The 21,307-nt window shown below is 42.3% G+C and overlaps 1 protein-coding gene across 1 annotated transcript in view; it reads right to left on the minus strand.

Moving 5' to 3' along the window:
* Positions 1 to 13,969: 13,969 nt before the first annotated feature.
* Positions 13,970 to 21,307, minus strand: part of hepacam2 (HEPACAM family member 2) — a 100,463-nt gene continuing 93,125 nt past the window's right edge. The window contains exon 10 of the mRNA XM_067998584.1: positions 13,970 to 16,588. The gene's annotated coding sequence lies outside the window, so the exon portion shown is untranslated. The remainder of the gene's footprint in view (positions 16,589 to 21,307) is intronic.

The raw sequence follows: 21,307 nt of genomic DNA on the forward strand, positions 1-21,307 counted from the left end.
GATGCAAAGATCATTTACAGGAGAAACTGATGCCACTGAAGACGAGAAGATATTTATGGCAGATCTGAATTTGTAACAGTCATTAAAGATACATCTGTGTCCTGATAATCTGCCACCCCAGCTCAAGAAAGTAGTAGAGAGGCAGAGGTAAAATTATTAAAATTTCAATAAATAGGAAGTGAGCGATTTAGGCATGAGAATAATGCAATAATCTGACTGGCTGGCCGAGTGTAGAACTGCCACCATGGCAGGATAGTTTGTTTCACAACTAGGTGGCGCTAATAGCATTTGTTGAAGATTTGAAATTCTGTACCTTGCACAAGTTTACACTGAATTCATGCTACAGGTTTCTTCCAAGATTTACGCAGGGGTTTTTTTCTCATTTTCCTCTTGCATTCTAATAAATTTTCCGCAATTGCTGGAAAAGGAGTGTTTGATTATGTATCTTAACTGGATTGCAAGCTTGAATAGTTTAAGGAAATACTGTAGTGAATTGCAAAATAGTATTGCGATTTGGCTACTCAGAATCAGTACATTCACCTGCACAACTGGTGCCACCTTTGAGCCATGTCTGTAATAACCCATCTTTATTTCCAGGCATTTTATGGAAACGGCAAACACAGTGTCATTATTTGGGGAGATGAATTATTACAATACCTCAATTTTTAATTGCATTGGATTCACAATTAGTATTTACAAACAAGAAAATAGGTGCTTCTCAATGAATGTCCAGGCACGAATAACATCATGAACTTCAAGAAAGAATCTCAAGTAAATTATGTTTGTCATTTGAACCACCATGAATGGGTCACTGCTTTACATTCAGGTTATCTTTCTGTTAATAATTATAATATGTGTACAAACTGGTAACTTCTTAGTGTTTACCATTATTACTATTTTTAAATAAATGTGTTTATGAACATATCCTCTTTTGCTTTAGATTTACCTGACACTGTTTGAAAACTTCTGTAAGAGATTTGAAGATCTTGTTGCCAAGTGTACAGTGAACAGCACAATGACTCTAATTTTAAACAAACTAGAGTAATACAGAATAACTTCCTCCACATCATTTCTTCCCATATCGATGACCATCCATACCATAATTGCAACTTAGTTTGTGGGTTTTTTTGTGGGGAGAGTGGGATTATACCTTTGTAATATTATGAAAATAATACACTATTATTGTGTGAAAAATAAAACTATAAATTTAAAAACTACAGGTGTAGGGACTGAGCAGAAAGCTGATGTACTGATGAGAAAACATTTTATTTTGTACAATAAAAGTTGCATTTTCATAAAAAAAGATTTTCTTAAGAATAAAACTTATAATACATGTGAAGAATCAAATTGGATATTGTTCCAGGATTTCCAGAAGCTGCAGAGAACACAACATTTTATAGCCATGTTCCAAGAGCTTTTTGGGAAGGTTATCCACAGATATTCGATTTCTTTTATGTGGGCCTTTTGTACAAGGGAAGAGCAGAAATGAATGTAGTGCAGCTGCTCAATTTGCATAAGATATTTGAATTGAAAAACACCATGGAGGGTGTTTCAGTGGAAGAACATCTGGGTAATAGTGATCACAATATAATTACGATTAAAGTAGTTACGGAAAGGGATGAAGAAAAATCAAAAGTGAAAATACCTAACTAGAAGAGAGCCAATTTCAGTGATTTGAGAAGGGATCTAGCACAGATGGATTGGAAACAAAGACTGTCAAGGAAAACAGTAAATGAGCAATGGCAGGCCTTCAAGGCGAAGATAGTTAGGGTACAAACCAAGCATATTCCCATAAGGAGAAAAGGTAGGGCATCCAGAGCTAGAGCTCCCTGAATGACAAAGGAAATACAGGTTAAAATAAAACAGGAACAGGTACAGAATGCAATAAAAAAAAGGCAGAATACAGAGAGTGCACGGGACAATTGAAAAAGGATATAAGAAGGGCAAAGAGACACTATGAGAAAAGATTAGCGGGTAACGTAAAAGTGAACCCAAAAAACTTCTATAAACATATAAAAAGTAAAAGGATAGTTCAAGGAATGACGGGGCCGATTAGGGACAAAGAAAGAAATCTTCTTTTGGAGGTAGACGAAGCGACTGAGGTACTGAATTTTTTTTATTAATTCATGGAATGTGGGCGTCGCTGGCAAGGCCAGCATTTATTGTCCATCCCTAATTGCCCTTGAGAAGGTGGTGGTGAGCCGCCTTCTTCAACCGCTGCAGTCCGTGTGGTGAAAGTTCTCCCACAGTGCTGTTAGGAAGGGAGTTCCAGGATTTTGACCCAGCAACGGCGATATATTTCCAAGTCGGGATGGTGTGTGACTTGAAGGGGAACGTGCAGGTGGTGTTGTTCCCATGTGCCTGCTGCACTTGTCCTTCTAGGTGGTAGAGGCCGTGGGTTTGGGAGGTGTTGTTGAAGAAGCCTTGGTGAGTTGCTGCAGGAAATCCTGTGGATGGTACACACTGCAGCCATGTGCGCCGGTGGTGGAGGGAGTGAATGTTTAGGGTGGTGGATGGGGTGCCAATCAAGTGGGCTGCTTTGACCTGGATGGTGTCGAGCTTCTTGAGTGTTGTTGGAGCTGCACTCATCCAGGCAAGTGGAGAGTATTCCATCACACTCCTGACTTGTGCCTTGTAGATGGTGGAAAGGCTTTGGGGAGTCAGGAGGTGAGTCACTCGCCACAGAATACCCAGCGTCTGACCTGCTGTTGTAGCCACAGTATTTATGTGTCTGGTCCAGTTAAGTTTCTGGTCAATGGTGACACTCAGGATGTTGATGGTGGGGGATTCGGCGATGGTAATGCCGTTGAATGTCAAGGGGAGGTGGTTAGATTCTCTCTTGTTGGAGATGATCATTGCCTGGCACTTGTCTGGCGCGAATGTTGTTTGCCACTTATCAGCCCAAGCCTGGATGTTGTTCAGATCTTGCTGCATGTGGGCACGGACTGCTTCATTATCTGAGGGGTTGCGAATGGAACTGTACATTGTGCAATCATCAGCGAACATCCCCATTTCTGACCTTATGATGGAGGGAAGATCATTGATGAAGCAGCTGAAGATGGTTTGGGCCTAGGACACTGCCTTGAGGAACTCCTGCAGCAATGTCCTGTGACTGAGCGATTGGCCTCCAACAACCACTAGCAATGAGTACTTTGCATCTGTCTTCACAAAAGAAGAGGATGAAGTTAATCTTGCAGTAGAGGAGGAGGGAGTAGGGATATTAGATAGGATAAAAATAGATAAAAATGAGGTGCTAAATAGGTTAGCATCACTCAAAGTTAACAAGTCACCTGGTCCAAATGGGATGCATCCTAGGTTGCTGAGAGAAGCTAGGGTGGAGATAGAAGCTCTGACCACAATCTTTCAATCCTCCTTGGATATGGGAGTGATGCCAGAGGACTGGAGGATTGCAAATGTTACACCCCTGTTCAAAAAAGGGGAGCGGGATAAACCTAGTAACTACAGGCCAGTCAGTCTAACGTCAATGGTGGGAAATCTACTAGACACCATTGTCAAGGACAAAATTAATTCTTATTTGGAGAAGCATGGGTTAATAAGGGACAGCCAGCACTGATATGTCTGTCTAACCTGATTGAGTTCTTTGCTGAAGTAACAGAGAGGGTTGATGAAGGTAGTGCAGTAGATGTTGCATATATGGACTTTCAAAAGGCATTTGATAAAGCACCACATAACAGACTTATTCGGAAAATAGAAGCAGATGGTATTAAAGGGACAGTGGTGGGAACTTGGGTACATAATTGGCTAAGGGATAGGAGGCAGAGAGTAGTGGTGAACAGATGTTTTTCTGACTGGAGAGAAGTATGCAGTGTGATCCTCCAGGGGTCGATATTCGGACCATTGCTTTTCTTGTTATATATAAATGACCTGGACTTGGGTATAGGGAGTACGATTTTGAAGTTTGTGGATGATACAAAACTTGGCAACGTAGTAAATAGTGAGGAGGATGGTAGCAGACTTCAGGAGGACATAGATAGACTGGTGAAATGGACAGACACTTGGCAGATGCAATTTAATGCGGATAAGTGTGAAATGATGCACTTTGGGAGGAACAACGTGGCGAGGCAGTATAATCTAAATGGTACTATTTTGAGAGGGGTGCAAGAGCAGAGGGACCTAGGGGGCATATTCACAAATCTTTGAAGGTGGCAGGGCAAGTTGATAAGGCGGTTAAGATATGGGATACTTGGTTTTGTAAATAGGGGCATTGAATACAAAAACAAGGAAGTCATGCCTTTACAAATCACTGGTTAGGTCTCAGCTGAAGTACTGTGTACAATTCTGGGCACCAAACGTTAGGAAGGATGTCAAGGCCTTGGAGAGGGTAGAGAGGAGGTTTACCAGGATGATACCAGGGATGAGGGACTTCAGTTATGTGGAGAGATTGGAGAAGCTGGGATTGTTCTCCTTAGAGCAGAGAAGGTTATGGGGAGACCTATTGGAGATATTCAAAATTATATGGGGTTTTGATAGACCAAGTAGGGAGAAACTGTTTCCTCTGGCAAGTGGGTCGGTAACCAGAGGACATAGATTTAAAATAATTGGCAAAAGAACTAGAGGGGAAATGAGGAGAAATTTTTTCAAACAGAGGGTTGATAAGATCTGGAATGAACTACCTGAAAGAGTGGTGGAATCAGATTCCATAGGAACGTTCAAAAGGCAATTGGGCATGTACTTGAAGAGGACTAATTTGCAGGGTTATAGGGAAAAGGCTGGGGTGTGGGACTAAATTGGACAGCTCTTTCAAAGAGCCGGCACAGGCACGATGGGCCGAATGGCCTCCTTCAGTGCTGTAAGATTCTATGATTCTATAAGGCGAAACTGCTACCAGTGCTCGAAGGGTTGGTAACCAGAGGGCACAGATTTAAGGTAACTACAAAAGAACCAGTGGCGAGATGAAGAGGATTTTCTTTACGCAGCGAGTTGTTATGATCTGGAATGCACTGCCTGAAAGAGTGGTGGAAGCAAATTCAATAACTTTAAAAAGGAAATTGGATACATACTTGAATGGGAAGCATTTGCAGGGTTATGGGGAAAGGGCAGGAAAGTGGGACTTAATTGGATAGCTCTTTCAAAGAGCTGGCACATGCATGATGGGCCGAATGGCCTCCTGTGCTGCACCATTTTATGATTCTATGATTGTATTATATGATCTATTAACTAATTAAAAAAATAAAGCATCCTCTTTTATTCATCTATTTTATGTCTCCAATAAGTAGAATGTTAAGACCTAAACTAATGTTAAAATTTGTAGCCATATTATAATAGGATCATCATTTGGGCACTTCATTCTTTTGCTTCTACGGCTTGCCATAGGTGTAGCCATTTATTTCTAGAACAAATTATGCGGTACTTGTTATTTTCAGCAGGTATCAAGTTATCATCTTAGTATTGTTCTTTTAATGTTTCTAATTTTAAAACAATAATAAAAGCTGTTTGAAAACATTGAGGTCTTATTCTTAAAAATTTGTGGTTCTAGAATATCATTTGTAGAGGAGAGGTTTGAAAAATGTTACACTTGCGGTATTTTTAGTTTTAACTTGTTCCTTTTTATATCTCAGTTGCACAAGTTCGTTGTAGTAGGTCAGAAAACAATCTTCAGCAAACTCAGAACATTCCAGGTAATGGACTGGTGCATGAATGCGAGGCAACCTAGGAATGCCACCTCCCCATAACATTCCCTGAATGTCTCTCAGGCTGCAACAGCAAGACAACAAAGAGGCCATGCCATTTAATACACATCAGGCAGGAGTGGGACACTCATCATGTGGGAGGCAGGCTTAGCACCCATCACATAGGATGAAAGAGCAGTTGGAGCCCAAGGGCCACATTGGGTGGAAAGGCAACACAGGAGTACATTGGGGTAGGAGGTGAACGCATGGGCAGATTGGGTAAGTCAGGGTTTGTTTGGGCAGGAAGAGGTCACTGTGAAAAGGCATTAAAAAGACAAAAGGTGGTAAAACAGTTGCAGAATGTAAGGGAACATGATGGAATACGAATGAGTGAATCTGGCAAGAAAATCAGGAAGACGGCTAAGTCATTATTCAGAGCTATTTTACTCTATTCTCTTTCTGATGCCTTTCCGGAGTGTCTCTGAGATTACTTTGTGTATTATTCAGCACTTTTTACCTCTTTCCAGCTTTATTTAAAAATATCTGTTCAGCTGCTTCTCCATCCATTAGCTCCCTTTTTGGAATTTTCAGCAGTGAATCTGTCCTTTGACCTTTACATGTTGTTCTCATTTTTATTTAATTTTGTTCAATCATATAAGAGAACTCTTTTGCTTCCCTGCATCAGTTCTGATGAAGGGTTTCCACCCAAAATGTCTTTTTTTCAGATGCCAATGGCTCTTTTCTGAATTTCCATCATTTTCAGTTTTTATTTTATCTTTCCAGCATCCACACTTTTTCTTTTTAGCAGTAACAAGCTCTCTTGCTGCCCAGCCAGGGGCCACTATTTCAACTGTGGGCTGGCTGTGCACATTAGGTTCACTCGGTTAATCCCGGGGATGAGGGGGCGGACATATGAGGAGAGGTTGGGTAGATTGGGACTCTACTCACTGGAGTTCAGAAGAATGGGAGGTGATCTTATTGAAACGTATAAGATTGTGAAGGGGCTTGATCGGGTGGATGCGGTGAGGATGTTCCCAAGGATGGGTGAAACTAGAACTAGGGGGCATAATCTTAGAATAAGGGGCTGCTCCTTCAAAACTGAGATGAGGGGAAACTTCTTCACTCAGAGGGTGGTAGGTCTGTAGAATTTTCTGCCCCAGGAAGCTGTGGAAGCTACATCATTGAATAAATTTAAAACAGAAATAGACAGTTTCCTAGAAGTAAAGGGAATTAGGGGTTACGGGGAGCGGGCAGGAAATTGGACATGAATTTAAATTTGAGGTTAGGATCAGATCAGTCATGATCTTATTAAATAGCGGAGCAGGCTCGAAGGGCCGATTGGCCTACTCCTGCTCCTATTTCTTATGTTCTTATTACAGATGTGCCTTCTGAACCTCCTGCATCTTCTAGGCCACCTGTGGTACAGAGGCAGCTATGATAAGCTCATTATTTTGTCACAGGCTCTCTGGGACAACTGCCATCCCAGATGACATGGAGGAAATGAAATTAGTTGAGTCCATGGTGCACAAGAGTAATTCTCAACAAAAATAAATATCTTCAAAAGAGATACGAATACAGCACATCCTCACTTACTAAAATAAAGGAAGTGGTGCCATTTACTACACAACTCCTTAATGCATACACACAGTGAAATCTGTCTATAAACCTTTGGAACTCATTTTGTGCAGTCGATACAGCTAGGGGTCTTTAAAAGTTCCAGCCTGAATCAGTCCAGTCACCACACATGTAATTGTTTTATCACATTTTGTGGTGCTGCCAGTATATAGAAAAGAGAATTTGAATGATCATTTAAATATCTCCTAGCAATATGAGTTGTAGATTGTCTTACAACATCAAAGATATATTTAGCTTCATTATTTTACATTCAAATCACTCTCCTGTTTTACTGGAAGTACTACCCTGTTAAAAAAAACAACAGCTATCACAGGTACACCATCTAAAAAATGTCAAGATAAAACACATGGGCCTAGAAATTGCCAGTGCGAGCTGGGCGCAGGGTTCGATCCCAGCTCTGGAATGAGTAGGCCCAAGACCCACCTGATATTGGGCCTCGGGCCTCATTTCAATCAGACTGGCGAACTGCAGACACCTGCTGGGCATCTCCAGGCAGCTTGCCAGCAAAGGCCGTAAGAATTTTGGGCCATTGCCGGCGACGCAAATAGATCTTGCAAGAAGGAGGGGCGACCAGGAGGAAGAGGGGTGATCTGGAGAAGGAAGGAGGGGGGCGACCAGATGAGGGAGGGAAGGGTCTACCAGGAGGTGGACGATCAGGAGCGGGGTCGAGGTAGCGATCGGGAGAGGGGTCCAGGAAGTGATTGGGAGTGGACAAGCTGTGGCCGGGAGTGGTCTGTGGTTTTGATGTGAAGCCAGGAGTAGCATTACTGCACCTCCCACCTTCACATTCAGGTAAGTATTTTTTAAACATACCTTTTTGGGGGTGGCCAGCATAGGTCCTTTCAAGGACTGCTGGTTAGGCCGCACATAGACCTGGTTTTTCCAAATGTAGCCAGTCTGGCGCCGGCTGCGTTCAGGGCAAAACAATTTGGTAAAGGAGGCGTCAAACAGGCATTAGGCTCTTTATCTGCATATGCAAATAGACTTACACCTGTTTCACACATGGGCCCTGGACTCCTCTTTTGATGCCTATACCAATATAGGTGGCGCACTTCTGGCACATGCCACCCGCCATATTGGATGCTATGGTGCCTTTTTACAGCAGTAAAACAGGCTCAGCATAATTGAATTTCTAGGCCATGGTTTTAGCACAAGACACATTGGGCTCGATTTTCGCGTCGGGTTACCTGCGGGTTTCCAGCGGGGGGGCCCCGAAAATCCCGATATCCGGTCACGTGACCGGATCGCGCCGAAACCCCGCCCACTTCCGGGTACCGCACTGACGTGCGGGGCTGCGCGCTCAAGCCCCGCTGGTGGGAATCCTGCAGGCAATTAAAGCCAACGGGGTTCCACTTGAAAGTACTTGCCTTGCTTGTTGAGGTCAGTTAATGAGCTGAAGCAGCTGTCAAAAGAGGAAGTGTGGGATTTTGGGTTCAAGGCAGTGAGTTTCCCACACTGGGGGAAAACAGTCTCTCTCCAACCAGGCGTGTTGCAGCCAGCAGCCTGTGGCAGGTGCCAAGGTGCACTCCACGGGGGAGAGCCCTCACCCACGCAGGAGGCCACCACGTCACATAGGGCAACCCCTGCCCTCCACCACCCACCGCCAAGCCAGAGGACAGACCGACACGAAACCGCAGCCCTAGTGCGAGGAACCACCCACCTACCCTGCACAACCCCTCAGACCAACACCTGCCAGATGGGTGGTGCGTGGACACCCTCGGAGGACGAACAGCATGACCAGCCCCAGCAGCCTCGCAGTCCACGCCGTCCGCCGCAGAGACGTGAAGCCCCCCAACACGGTGTTGTTGCACGCCCACCTGCACAGCAGGAGGGAGGGCTACCGCAGGGAGAGACGCAACGCAGAGGGCACTACCCTCGCCGCAGGGTCCACAGACCGAGGCGCAGCTCCCCGGACCTCTCCGAGCAGCAGTGCACAGGGAGGCGCAGATTCGCTCGACATGTAGTCGTGGAGATCTGCAGGCTCTTTCATGCCGAGCTGCTCCTGGCTGGCCCCAGCACCAACTGCTTACCTGTCGCTGTCAAAGTCACCACTGCCCTCCACAACTTCTCCTCCGCATCCTTCCAGGGTGCAGCCGGCTACACCGCCGATGTCTCTCAGTCGTCTGCGCGGAAGAGCCCTGCAAATACACCTGCACCTACTCTGCAGTAACACGATGGGTGGCATCAGTGGTGGGTCCTCATAGTGATACCCAGGAGCGGGCATTATTGGACACAACGGACAGGATTCGCGGAGACATGGCAGTGGTGGTGTCAATATAATGTGTGCTGTTTGTTGCTCTGAAATTCAATATAGGTAACACCCAGGACAAACCCTCAGACACCCTTGTGCACCACCTTCATGCTGACGACACGTTTGCCTTACGCTGCCTACTGAACATATGTGATGCATGCCCTGTGGCTGCAGCACAGGTGGTGGCAGGTTGAGTGAAGCTGGCCGTGAGGGAGATGCACGAGAGGTTGAGTATGGGATGGAGCAATGAGATTGTATGAGGATTGGGTCGCGTGTTAGTGGCAGGATGAGTACTGGCGAGGTGAGTAGGTGGAGGTAAGATGAGGATGGGGTTTGAGTGGGTATGAAGGGTGATGTGACAGAGTAGTGTTGGCAGTGCCGAAGGAGATGTGGGGTGGGGGCAGTGTTGTGGCAGATGGAGTGTAGGGGAAAGACTTCGTGTTCTCACTGTGGCTGACCTACTGAGGTCATTGCAGCGCCTCCTGCACTGTATGCAGGTGGGCGATATGTTGGTGGCGCAGGTGACCCCCTCTGCCACCTCGAGCCAGGCCTTCTTGGTGGCAGAGGCAGGCCGCTTCCTCCCGCCCGCCGGGGGGAAGATCTGTGTCCTCCCCCTCCTCCTCACCCCATCTGATGATACCTGGGGTGAGGCATCATTAAACTGGGAGCAGCCTTCCCCCTGGGCTGCTCCATGCTGCAATTTGTCCCATTGGTTGCAGCATCTGTCAGTGGAGGACTGCCCCTTTAACTAGAGAGCCTCCAGCTGACAGATCGTACTGCGCATGCGCAGCCCGCCCGACGCGCAGACCAGCGCCGTGGACCCCGGACGAGCAGGTAATTGATTCCTATTAGTGTGTTGCCTGCTACGATCGCGCGGGCAACCCACTAATTTCGCCGAGCGTGTTGACCACGCTCCCGGAGGACCACCCGCTGGGAACCCGCAGGCCTGCTAAATTCGAGCCCATTGAGTGAGGGTTATTCAGGATGACATATGTCAGAGATGCCAATATCTTGTATCTTTCAGTGATAGTTATCACAAGTGTAGTCACACACCAGGCTGCCTCACACACGTTGCTTTTGTTGTTTTGCAGATTACACATGTTGATCACTTCTACAACATTGATGCTGTACATGCATGTAACTTGAACATGTTAACACTTCATTGATTGAGGAAAAATAGTCCCCCATAACAAATAGGGGTATGTTGTGTTGTATTTTGTCCTACCAATGTCACAGCAAATTAATGCACTTTATGTCTCCAGTAAGATGATGGCATGTTTTCCAAATTTTAAATTAAGACTGAACCTTTTTTTCAGAATGTACTAATATCTCCACTGTCCTTTGCAGAGCTTTTTCAGGCAACTTGTGCTTTTGGAGTTTTTTTGTCTGTTTTATATTTTGCAGCACATTATATTTTCAAAATCTTAACTTGCATGAAAACGCAAAATGGTACAAAAAATAGCTGCTACAAAGGTTCAATGCAACAAAAAAAATTCTAAAGCCAGGAAGTGCTGTATGATCAATTTGTAGGAAAATTACTTGCGCTAACTCCTTAATTTTCAAGATATTTTCTTTGTCCCTTTCTTGGTCTACCAGCACCATCCCTAGCTGTGTTGGTAGCCTCTTTATAACTCACCCTCTAATTTTTCTCTCCCTTCTATAGAAAGTTTCTAGCATTGACTCAGGACAGCGATGAGGCTGAGATTAGCAACTCGGAGGTATGGTAGATTGCACGTGTAAGCTCACACTTCACCATTCTACGACGTTGTGAGTTGCCGTTTCAAGTTGCCAGACTGTACCACCATATCATCATAGTCTAACATCAATGGGGCTTTCCACCATATGGATGCCTAAAATGTCCAACACTTCTTGTATTCTCTAGAGTTTAGAAGGTTAAGGGGTGATCTGATCGAAGTTTATAAGATATTAAGGGGAACAGATAGGGTGGATAGAGAGAGACTATTTCCACTGGTTGGGGATTTTAGCAGTAGGGGGCACAATCTGAAAATTAGAGCCAGACCTTTCAGGAGCGAGATTAGAAAATATTTCTACACACAAAGGGTTGTAGAAGTTTGGAACTCTCTTCCGCAAACGTCAATTGATACTAGCTCAATTGCTAAATGTAAATCTGAGATAGATAGCTTTTTGGCAACCAAAGGTATTAAGGGATATGGACCAAAGGCAGGTATATGGAGTTAGATCACAGATCAGCCATGATCTTATCAAATGGCGGAGCAGGCAGGAGGGGCTGAATGGCCTACTCCTGTTCCTATGCTCCTATGTTCTAGCCTTGTAATGGCATGATTTGTGATTACCGCAAATTTGAATATTTTGCTGCTGTACTTCAGCCTTATTTGTGGCTTCCTCCCTGTCCCATTTCCCCCTTCCTATATCCTTAAGTTGATGGGTACCATACTACACCTCACCTATGTGGCCAATCTTTGTGTGTGAATCTAGATAGTGAGTGTCAGCAGGCTCTTTATAGGAGCATCATAACTGAACCCAATCTTGCCCTCACCCGAATTCTACAAATAAGCACTTCCTAACAGCAGTCACTGGATAACATTTAGGAACAAGAACCCTGAATGTTATTTTTTCCTCCCTAGACTGTGGGTGGGAGAGTTTAAGGCTGTCTGAAATGGCCCAAATGCAGCAGAGATCAATTAACTCAGCACAGGTTGACATTTTAACTCGTTACTGCGACAGCAGAAAAAAAGGACGATACAACAGAATTTTTGCATCTTTATTAAATTTAGAATCACCAGGTTAGATATAAAAAGCATTTGTATGTAAACTTATATCTAATATACAAAATAACCTGAATTATTCATTAAAAGATCACTTCCTGACAAACAAGCAGTGATGAAATGACACCAGTGGTGTAACATTATTCTTAACACTACTTTTAATCCACCAAAGAGTCATGACACACTGTTTTGCAGCTGACAGGTGATGCACACGGACAACCACTGTTATCACATTCAGCAACAACCAATTAAAACACTTAAGCAACTATGATCAGTCATCCTAAAGTGGTCCTGTGATAAAGGGTCCGCACTTAAACCCATGCCTACGTATTTCCACTCTTCTATTATAACCTTAAAACACATTACTGCAGAACATGGAATGCCTTCTCCTTCACATCCCAGATCTACCTGCATGGCAGAAATATAGGAAACTATGTAATTTCCTTTCATCCAAACCTTAAACCTACCCCACAGTCTGTGAAAGTTCCATTTCTATTTTTCTGGTAACAGTATTTTTCTAGCTAACATTTAAATTACACATAGTATACAAATAATGTGCTTAGCTTGACTCCTGAGAATTTTTACAATATTTATTCACAAGTACAAAGGTGAGGGAGGTAATTCAGCCCATGCTTACTCACTCATCCGGAAAGAAAAACCTACAGTACCCTGCATAACACCATCTGATGGTAAGGTTTTTGCCTCCATTATGCTACCTGGAAGTCAAGGAACGATTATTCTTTGTGTGAAGAAATTCTTCCCAACATCAGTCCTAAATTCATCTTTTAGCAGTTTGAACATATCCCCCTTGTCCTAATGTCACAGTTTACCTTGACGTAATGCTCCACAATGGCTTTTTCAATTCCATTTAGTATCGTGTATACCTGCATAATGTCCCCCTCAGTTATCTTCCTTCAAGGTGAAAGAACCCAGTTCCTTGAGTTTTCCCTCATAACTCAATTCTCTGAAAAGGATGGCCTTCGTGGCTCTTTTTTTTGCACTGCTTCTGTGGATTGAATATTTCTCTTTTCTCTTGGTGATCAAAATTGAACACCGTATTAAAGGTGTCAACTGACCACAACACTGGACAGTTTCAGCAATAACATCCTCTAACATATAAGTGCTGCCCACCATTTCCTGAAAGGGGCTCCTTGCAAGTGCCACTCCCTGTTGGGAGCACCAGATCATGGAATCACCCCTACATTTTACTGATTTAACAACATGGTTTATCCATTCTATTCACTTTGTTGATTGTTGTTCCAGTCACTTGACATGTTAAGTCTCCAGTCTCCTAACATCTCCAGATCTCTTTTAATCTCACCTTTAGGTAGTTCTGTACCATTCATGGAATATTGTATGTTGCCCATTTTTTCTTCCAATGTGCAGTACACTACAATTACAACACACCTGTATTAAATTTCATCTGCCATCGTTTTGCCAATTGACAGATTTTATCTAATTCCTTCTCTAGGTCTCTGGTTGCTTCCTATGACTCAGATTCTCTCCCCTCTTTCCCCCCTCCCCAGTTTGCTTTCATCTGCAAACTTGACCAATTCGAATTGAGTTTCTGAATCTTAGTTGTGATGTAAAGAAGAAACAAAGGTGCTCTCAACACTAATCCCGTGAGCATTTTATTTAGTACGTCCCTCCCCCTCTCCCCCCCACCATGAAATCCCACCCCCCTCAACCAACAAATAATCCCGGCTTCCTTTCCTTCAGAAAGATGCTTATTTATTTTTTTTATCTATTCCTGGGCCAATTTAACCTGCTTGTTACTTCATTGCTCAATGGAAATTCAGCCAGTTTCATTCCTAATAAAATGATCACAAACCACCACTGGGAGTTTATCGATTCTTTATATCATGTATTTTTAAGTAGAGATAGTATTAAAACTGGCAGTGATAATATTATAATATAAGTACTGAGTATAATTATACCCCCCATATACAAGTCACATGCTTAATCGTTAAGTACCAGTCAGAATGCTATGTCGGTTCAGTCTTACCCCTTGAGTGCTTAAGTACTATTTTAAGCTTCCCAAATAGGCACTTCTTATTTTTCACATAACATGTACAAAATTGACTTTATATAAACTGTTAGTATTAAACATTATAAAACAGAATGAGAAATTTTCAGAGAATTAATCAAGATGTTTTTGCTTCACAAACATTTCCCGTTGAAAAACACAGTGGTAGAGAGACTAAAAGTGCCCCCATGTGTTTTTGTAAGAGTCCCTAAGACAGCCTTAAAGATAGACTGTTGCTCCCAAAGGGGTTAAAGCAACTTTTCATAACTTTTCTTCAGCTGGTATTATAAATAGTTTAAAATGAATAAAACATGTACCATTTAACCATTTATAGCCACTACAATGAAATTCTGACAAGAATCGGACAGAGTGTTAGAGATGTTTGGTCGTATGTGAATTTCTAGAAGGATAGAAGAATTTTCTTAAACAATTGTGTATCTTTAGTGCATTAAAGTTCAAATCCTCTTTTGGATCACGTACATATCTTTACACACCTTCCCTGATTCAGATAAATGCCCATGTCACACCAAACGATACAAAAAACATATATATTGTGATTAACTATTAGGTTTACACAGCAATATCTTTGGTAGTCTGGAAGAAAATACACTGTGTCAATTCAGAATTTGGGACTTTGAATTTGTTTTTTTTTGTGTTCATTGAAGTGAGGGATATCAGTGCTGGGGAATGGAACACTTATCTACTTATTGTGTTCAGTGACAGTATTGTGCACTTCGGGGTCAAGTATACCATAGTTATATGCAGGATAAAATTCTCTTAACAATATGCCTCTACCCCTCAATAGCAGAGGGCCATCTCTATAGCACTAGTGATATTTTCAGTTACTATATTAGCTATTTTTATGGCCTCTCCGAGTTAGATTATCAATTTAATGCCAACAATTGTTAAATAATCTACAGTTTTGCACTGTGACATAGTGGCAATTAGGAACAACATTGAGACTCCCCAAACTAATTGAAGTTAAGATCCTTACTGCCAACAGAGAGGGTAGACTTTCATCCCACCAATTTGGGCTGGATTCAGATTTAGTTCTGTTTATTTAAATTTCTTTTTATATAAATGTGTACTGCACATCATTGTACAATTAAAAATCTCATAGAAAATGTAAACCAATGCCTACACAGAATGACAAAGAAAACTTAAGAGTAAACAAAATCAATGAGTAATGCTTAAAAATGAAAGGAATTTTCTAATAATCCCATGTAGTCACTCAAAATATATTGGGTTGGATTTTGCTGTAAAAATAATGGTGAGGCTAACAATGCTCACTGTTATTCATGTGCAAATTGGACACTAACTTCCGGTGACTGCGCTTGCACAGTTAAATGCGGAAATCGTGAAGTTGCTGTTTGAGATGCGATGCTCCTCCAAAAGCTGCGCGAAAATGGCATCTCACTGTCTGGCTCCAGTTCATTGAACGCCATGAAGTTCCTGTACTCACCTGATGGATATGGACTAAACTCACCAAAAAAAGTTAGGGCTTCCAGTGTAAGTACCATTTTAATGGTGTGGGAAGTCTTAATTACTGCCAAACAACCTCTCTAGCACTGAAAATTAACTTTTACAAGTATGGAGTCTCATTCCTTCAGATTTTAATTATTGTTGGACATTAAAAAAAATGGAAATAAAAAATGTTTTCTTACTTTTTCTTTCTGCCTCCTTTAACTCTATCTCTTAATCCAACCTTTCTTTCCCTCTCGTTATTTCACTTACTGTACCTGATTTGACATTGAATTCATTATTCTAACTTACACTTTCTGGTTCAGTCTTTGTGCTGCTCATTAAAGATACTTCAATCTGATTAGTTAAGGAGATAAACAGCTGCTTGCCCTGTTCACACAAGTCCCAGATGCCCTGTGGAGGGTGCCACGCTGTTAGGATCTCTAATTTGCAAGAACTTGCTGGCAAAAGCTTACAGAAAGTCTATGGGCAAGTGCAAGTCTAACAAACGGCTGGCACCATTCAATCGCCGCTCACAGCAAAATCCGGCCCAATACTTTACCAAATCAGTTACATATTACATTTTCTGCTGAAACCTTTAAAGTTAAATACAATGGATTGATAGGACTTTGGAGATAAATAAATGTTTACAAACTGCATCAGCATTTTTTTCTTTCTTGGGAACAAATGCTTCTTATTGATTCACCAAAATGCCGGACTGTAAAATGTTCTGTTTCTAGGTGTCTGACCTTGGCTGTCATTACAGTTTGCTGTCAAAACACATAGTCATTGCATAACTGTCTCAATCTTCCTGCATGTGACAAAATACAGCATCCAACTGGTAAAAGAGAGAAAATGCAAGTTTACTGTACTTTGAAATACATGTGTTCACAACAGTTTGCCTGCCTTATTTACAATATACACAGAATACATTTAGCCTGTACATGTGAATACTTAGAAAGTATAAATGGCATGATCTGATCATAAGCACACTATGATCAGAGTGCAATGTGTGATATCCAATCATTTTTGGGTTCCAATATACATTAAATTGGCAATACAGAAAGGAATAATATTACTTACAGCACTAGGCTACTGTGCTAGTGTATAATTCAGATTAATGGTGGTCATTCCTTTTAATACATTAGAACATTGACAAGAATGTTAAAAATATTGTAAATGCAGATCCTGTCCTGTGATCCAATAAAATATAGGTTAGGATAAGGTACGCTTTATTTAAAATGGCAGAGATTTGTACTTTTTAGGTTGGAGTTGAGCCATCGCATACTATTCTGCTATGAATTTTCATGTGGAAATTGTGATTTTGCCAGGTTGTTTGAGATTGATGTCTAACTTCATTGGTAGGGTAAAAGATTGTGTCACACTGTAAATCTTTTATCATTAAACATGATCAGAAAACTTTCATTTCAAAGTATGGGTCAGCTACCTCAGCAAGAAAATCAATTTTAAATGCAAGTCCTCTACATCTTTATTAAGAAAAATTTTTGAATCCACATTGAGCATTGAGACTCTAGTGCCCACTGTGAACGCCATCAACTTTCTTCTATAAATGTCTGGCAATTTTCTTCAACTTTATTGGTTAAAATTCAATCTTCCTCATTGGTTAAGTTTCTGTTTTTAAAAAAAATTCTAATTGGTTATTATCTACTTTTGTTATTCACCAATTATAATCTTCCCCCTCAAAAAAACAACCAATCACATTGCAGCCCCATGACAGTTCCCTCCCCACCTCCAGATACCACTAAAAACAAAACTGTTCACATGACAGACACATAAAACAATTGATAATTCACATTCTAATTGGTTATCTTTTACCTCGGTTGTTCACCAATAATATTGCACAGAACTTTTCTTTCCTATTTCAACTTACTCTCCCAATGGTATTTCACCAAATGCATTCCTCCCCATTCAGGTTACAACAAAACAAAGTCCTACCTGACTGCATTGCAACAGAAACATTTTCTGAGATACAATCACCATGATAGTTCCTCACCTACCCTATTATATAAACCTAAAATTAAAATTGAACAAAAACAAAAAATTCAACAATTCCAAAATAAAATGACAAACAGCCTGTAAATGTAATCACATTATCTTCCAATTGCTCCAATACATTTCTCCATACAGCCCATCATGCTCTGCTGGACCCCATCAACATCCCCAAAATTGCAAACATCCTCCCCTTCATGGCCCAGCCCATAAAGCTGAGCTTTGATTAGAGCCACACATGTTAGAAAGCACTTGCACACTGAGTAATCATTGTTCCCTCTCTTGCCCACTGAAAGTTAACAGCAGCTTCCATAACTTCAGAAATACAGATGTTCTGCCATACTAAACTTCCTGAGTGCTGCATTCGCCCATTCTAAAATCTGCCCACAAATCCTGGGTGGGAACAGTTATATCAGTGTTATTTAAAGGGATCCTCAGCCACAATTAGGTAAGAACATAAGAAATAGGAGCAGGAGTGGGCCATATGGTCCCTCGAGCCTGCTCCGCCATTCAATAAGATCATGGCTGATCTTCGACCTCAACTCCACTTTCCCGCCCAATTCCCACATCCCTGATTCCCTTAGAGTCCAAAAATCTATCGATCTCAGCCTTGAATATACTCAACGACTAAGCATCCACAGCCCTCTGGTTCACAACCCTCTGAGTGAAGAAATTTCTCCTCATCTCAGTCCTAAATGGCCGACCCCTTATCCTGAGACTATGCCCCCTAGTTCTAGACTCTCCAGCCAGGGGAAACAGCCTCTCTGCATCTACCCTGTCAAGCCCTCTCAGAATCTAATGAGCCGGAACTTGCTCTGATCGGAGTAGCAAGATTGTCCGCACATCCATAAGACTATAAGACCATAAGAGATAGGAGCAGGAGTAGGCCATTTGGCCCTTCGAGTTTGCTCCTCCATTTAATCATGGCTGATCTGATTTTTACCTCAATTCCTCTTTCCTGCCTTTTCCCCATATCCTTAGACTCTCTTGCTGATCAAAAATTTGTCTAACTCAGCCTTGAATGTATTCAATGACTCAGCCTCTACAGCTTTTTGGGGTAAAGAATTCCAAAGATTCACTACCCTCTGGGAGAAGAAATTCCTCCTCATTTCCATCTTAAACGGGCGACCCTGCGGACAAAGGCTATGAAAATATTTACATCGTGGTCTCCGACGTCCACTTGCTCCATTTAAAATTTTTTCTCAGTTCGGTGCTGTGATATCAGTGCACCTTCCTCGTACCGAGAGAGACTGTGGGAATGGAAGCCAGGCCCACAGAATCTGTCAAGAAGAGAAGTCACGCCCACAAGCAGGCAAATAAATCTCATTCATTTAAAATGAATTTGTCTGTGTTATTGTAACTAAAAATTTAACATACCTTATTATAAAAAGCCAAGCAAATCGTTTAATTTAATGAAACTTACAGAAGTTAAAAGTTTTTTAAAAATTATTTTCTTTTTAAATGTTAATGATCAAAAAATATTAAAATGAGTAATTTGACATTTCACATTTTTAAAATATAATTTTTTGTTGTTTCGCAGTCAATACAGTCACTGCGCTTTTAAAAAGTAGTGTAGGGCTGGTATTTTCCAGCGTACCTTTTGGTGGGGTAAGCATCTTCGTTCAAACTGGGCAGATGGGTAAGTTTACGAATGTTTCCTGATTTTGTTTGATTGTAGCGTAGGTGGCCCTTTAATTAGTAACAGTCAAATCACCGGTGAACCAATGGGAGCAAGTTTACCATTTCAGGGTTTTACTGCACATGTGCGCATTTGCGAACTTGCACAATCGATTCACCAGGAGTTGGAGAGGATACCATAATGGAGCAGCGTCCTCAGGTGAGTAATTTCTGGCCCCATATGTTTCAATGAGATCACCTCTCTTCTAAACTCCAGAGAGTATCGGCCCATTCTACTCAATCTCTCCTCATAGGACAACCCTCTCATCTCAGGAATCAATCTAGTCAACCTTTGTTGTACTGCCTCTATGACAAATATATCCTTCCTTGGATAAGGAGACCAAAACTGTACACGGTACTCCAGGTGTAGTCTCACCAGAGCCCTGTATAATTGCAACAAGACTTCCTTACTCTTATACTCCAACCCCCTTGCAATAAAGGCCAACATACCATTTGCCTTCCTAATTGCTTGCTGTACCTGCATGTTAACTTTCTGTGTTTTATGTACAAGGACACCCAAATCCCTCTGAACACCAACATTTAATAGTTTCTCACCATTTAAAAATTATTCTGTTTTTCTATTCTTCCTACCAAAGTGAATAACCTTACGTTTCCCCACATTATACTCCATTGGCCACCTTCTTGCCTACTCACTTAACCTGCCTATATCCCTTTGCAGACTATTTGTGTCCTCCTCACAGCATACTTTCCTACCTAGCTTTGTATCGTCAGCAAACTTGGATACATAACACTCGGTCCCTTCATTTAAGTCATTAATATAGATTGTAAATAGCTGAGGCCCCAGCACTGATCTTTGCGGCACCCCATTAGTAACAGTCTGCCGACCTGAAAATGACCCGATTATTCCTACTCACTATTTTCTGTCCATTAACCAATATCTATCCATGCTAATATATTACCCCCAACCCCATGAGCCCTTAGTTGTTAATCGTTTTAGACTTATATAGGGCTTTTATGCCTATTTTTGGCTGTATTGACTGCTGTAGTTGACTACAAAAAATTGATGCAAGTTATTTTTTGGAGCTGCCCTGTGTTTTCTGTACAAACCTCCTCTGACAACATGAGTGCGCTTCTCCGGCTGCTATTGTGGCTGGAGTTCCAAGAGGAGGAAGAGCAGCAAGCAAGAGTGGAGAGATCTTCAGCTGCTGGGAGAAGTTAGCAAAGGAGGGGAGGGTGCAGGAGACCTTACCCCATGCCAGTTTACAGGACCAGAACATCTTACCTCCAGTTGCCTGAGCAGCAGTGTGTCCGGTGGCTCTGCTTCACCAGAGAGGCTGTTCACCAGAGTTATGTCACCTGTTGCAGCACCAACTGCAGCCCAGCACCAGGTCACACACTTCATTGTGGCTCTGAAGATGACTGTGGCCCTGTATTTCTACATCTTAGGGTCATTCCAGACTACAACAGGTGACATTAGTAACATCAATTAATTTGCAGTCCATTCCTGCATCAAGCAGGTCACATTCTTCAACAAGGCAAACTAATTCATGTCCTTCCCAACGGTGGCAGCAAAGCAGGAAAACAGGGCTCTGAGCTTTGCTGGTTTAGCAGGTGCAGGGTATAATTGGCTCTACCGACAAGGCCTTGTATGCTCCAAATCATGAACAGGAAGGGCTTCCACTGAACGTGCAGCTGGTGTGCGATGCCTGGCATCACATCATGCAGGTCTGTGGCCAGTTTCTTGCTGTTGCCCATGATGCCTTTAACCTACACCAGTCTTCAATCCCCCCTCTCTTGCACCCAGATCATGGATTGTCAGGCTGACTGCTTGAGGACAAGGGCTATCTCCTGAACATGTAACTCATGACACCTGTCAGGAACCTGGGCACGGGAACTATAGAGGAACACT

Source organism: Heptranchias perlo, chromosome 2 (assembly GCF_035084215.1).
Source record: "Heptranchias perlo isolate sHepPer1 chromosome 2, sHepPer1.hap1, whole genome shotgun sequence".
Classification (NCBI taxonomy): Eukaryota; Metazoa; Chordata; class Chondrichthyes; order Hexanchiformes; family Hexanchidae; genus Heptranchias; species Heptranchias perlo.